General features: G+C 44.3%; 1 pseudogene; it reads right to left on the bottom strand.

Moving 5' to 3' along the window:
* Positions 1-746: 746 nt before the first annotated feature.
* LOC127148584 (cytochrome b-like) lies at positions 747-2,049 on the bottom strand (annotated as a pseudogene).
* Between the last annotated feature and the right edge of the window lie 1,222 nt (positions 2,050-3,271).

Genomic DNA, 3,271 nt, shown 5'->3' with positions numbered 1-3,271 from the left:
ATGAAATAGCTCTTTCTTTCAAATCGAGAGGGATGAGAGGTCGAACGAAAGATGTCCCATTCCCGAACTCAGATGAAAAGAAGAATATCTGTGCTCCACACCAAGACTCAAAGGAAGTCTCCCACGAACCATAGGATGACGAGTGGTATATCGGCTCTATCCTTCCATGTCTTTTCGGGTCTGGGTGGTGGAATCAGGATCAGTTGAAGCAGAGGTTTAGGCGAAAGAAAGGCTCCAGAACGGGGAACCTCACGGGTCATAGCAAGCCGGGCTTCTGAGGCCACTTTCTTCAGAATCCCTTCCCGGTTCGAGAGGGCATTAGCAGTTGCGGAAGTTGAGGGCGCACCATCCGGTCTTTAAGCTGAGGAAGGCGAATCTTGTGGAAATCTTTCTTCTATTTCAACTCTCTTTATTCAATGATCTTCTAGTTCCATCTTTGACTTAGTGGAAAGCTAATATGGAAACTCCTCCGGACGGGTCCTCCAGACCTCAAAGATCCTAACGGAGCAGTCTCGTCTGAACTTTTTTTGATGAATTAATCCGCCTCAATGGATCTGGGTTGATCCTAGGTTCTCAGCGAAGAAAGCCTATGGTTCTTTGCGCCTAGCTGACTTTAAGTAGGGTTGGAGAAGGCCTATCTCCTTTATAGTCTTCTTCCTGAAACTACTATTAGAAAGATAATAGATAAGTGGGGAATATTTCTCCTTTTCCCTATCTAAGCTATAGAAAGAAAGCAAACTAGAAAATCGGCTTGTCAATTCATTCTTGGTGTAAGACTCACTCTGTGTCAGAATTTAGCACTTCTTAGAACAATGAAATTCCATAAATCAGTCCAAGAACAAAAAGTTCAGTCAGGAAAGCCGTCAGTCCGGAGGACGGGCTCATCCCGTGTAAGAATTAGGAATTCCTCTTCCAACTCGTCCCGGAATGGGCGTTATGGCAAAGAAGAAGAAGAAAAGAAAAGGAGAAATTTGTCCCATAGTCACAAATGGTGCCTCCACAGGTTGACATCCGATCCAACCTAGTAGTAAGCAATCCGCCAAAAGCAACCAAAATAGTCCTTGGTGAATAGGGCGAAAACTTGAACTACGCACATACATACTTTTAGAAAAAGGTAAAGCCAAGAGACATATAAAAACTGGTGCTATTGCGGCTACACCTCCCGCTTTGTCAGGTATACTACGAAGAATGGCATGGATCGGTAGGAAATACCATTCCGGCACAATATGAGGCGGGGTGGGCATCGGATTAGCAGGTATATAATTGTCGGGATGCCCCAAAACATTAGGAGCATAAAAAATCCACACTGAAAAAAAGATAGCAAAAGCTACCCAACCCACTAGATCCTTGACATAAAAATAAGGGTAAAAAGCGATTTTATCCATCTCTGAATGTACACCCAATGGATTATTTGATCCATATTGATGCAATGCGGCCAGATGAAGAAGACTGGCGCCTGCTAAAAGAAAAGGGAGTAAATGATGCAGACTAAAAAAACGATTTAAGGTGGCATTGTCCACGGAGAAACCACCCCAAAGCCAAGTCACTATGGTATCTCCTACTACGGGTATGGCGCTAGCTAAGCTTGTAATTACAGTTGCTCCCCAAAAGCTCATCTGACCCCAAGGTAGTACGTATCCTGTAAAAGCTGTCACAATCATGAATAGGAAGATGAGAACTCCGAGACACCGAACAAATTCCCTAGGACTGCTATAACTCGCATGATATAGACCACGAAAAATATGAAGGTGAACCACAATGAGAAACATACTTGCCCCATTAGCATGCATATAACGGAGCAACCAGCCCCCTGAAACATCTCTCATAATGTGTTCTACGCTGTTGAAAGCTAGATCCACATGAGGTGTGTAATGCATAGCTAAAAAAAGGCCAGTCACTATCTGAATGACTAAACAAAGACCTGCTAACGGACCGAACCCCCACCAATAACTAAGATTGCTCGGGGTTGGGATAATCTATCAAATGCTGATTCAGTGTGGAGGATATAGGTTGTTTAAGAAGAGAGAATCGTTGCTTTCTTTTAGTCATTTCTCTTGACTATCGTGAGAACTCTTGTTCCCCCCACCTTTTTAGCGCCTTCTGGGGGCCTTGCCCTGCTTTAGAAAGGAGAGAATTGAAGAAATCTCTCCAACCTTTTCTATCGAGACTTAGAAGTAGGGCGAGACAAAGTCAATATGATATTTGCGTTGGTTTTTTCCAACTCAAGGAAAGACTTTTTTCTCTTTATCATTCTACAGGCTCAGTCCCCACACTCTGACTGAAGGGAAGAACCTCCGCACTCCAATGAACAAGAGTTCTCCGCCTTACTTTACTATATTGAGAATAGTGGGATATCCCTCTCTCGTTTTTGATCTAATATCCATTTATCTAGTTTAGCGGAAGGCAGGGCAGAGCCTTTCTCAGTTGATCTCAGTCTCATTCGGAAGAGGTACCAGAGCCCGAAGGCATGTCTGGTCAAATGAGCAGAACCCTTTCGCGGGCTAGGCCCAGGACAGGTTAGGCGTCAATATATATCTCAACTGTCAAGGTTATGGACTCTATACAGTAGAAGAGCAAGAACAAGACTAAGAAGTCGAGACGAGTAGCTCGATCGGGAGAAAGATAGGGAGCCCCAGGCGAAGGACCAATTCAGAGCAAGAACAATAGGAGACTAGCCCTCCCTAGCTATCACAATGATAAGTGAAAGAGTCCCACTCCGCGGTAGCATCCTTCCTAAGTAGGAGCGAAGGAAGCAGCGCTTCTTTTTTCCGGTTGCCCACGTAGCGGTTGATAGGTCAAATAAGTCAATAGAGGGTCATCCCTTGAATTCGATGTTGCCGATGCAAGAGTTAGAGGAATATCAGTCTATCCCAATACTAATCAGTCTCGGAAGAGGTATGAAATATGCTCTATAGATAGGGAAGGGAGTGGAACAAAGAAAGTAGCTCGACTACTGAAGGTTATGAATTGAATCAGTCGAGATCACCCACGGGGCGGTTATCAGCAGCTTTACCGAGAGGGGGAAGACCCTCATTGAGGCGGTCATAATATCTCAAGAGGAATGGAATTTTGATGCTTGAAATCGGCAGGACTTCCAGCCAGAGGTGTGAAAGAGAGGGGTTTCTCCCCGTAGCTAAGGGCTTCTCATGAGAATGAAGCATTCCGCCCATAACCTCATTCTTTTCTCGTGGATAATAGTAGTTGCTTTCTCTCTCTTTCTGATAACTAAGAAAGAAGAAACCCAATAGACGAGTAGAAGAACTATTTCAAT

Source organism: Cucumis melo, chromosome 3, assembly GCF_025177605.1.
Source record: "Cucumis melo cultivar AY chromosome 3, USDA_Cmelo_AY_1.0, whole genome shotgun sequence".
In the NCBI taxonomy this organism is placed as follows: domain Eukaryota; kingdom Viridiplantae; phylum Streptophyta; class Magnoliopsida; order Cucurbitales; family Cucurbitaceae; genus Cucumis; species Cucumis melo.
This window is presented reverse-complemented; position numbering and strand designations above follow the sequence as displayed.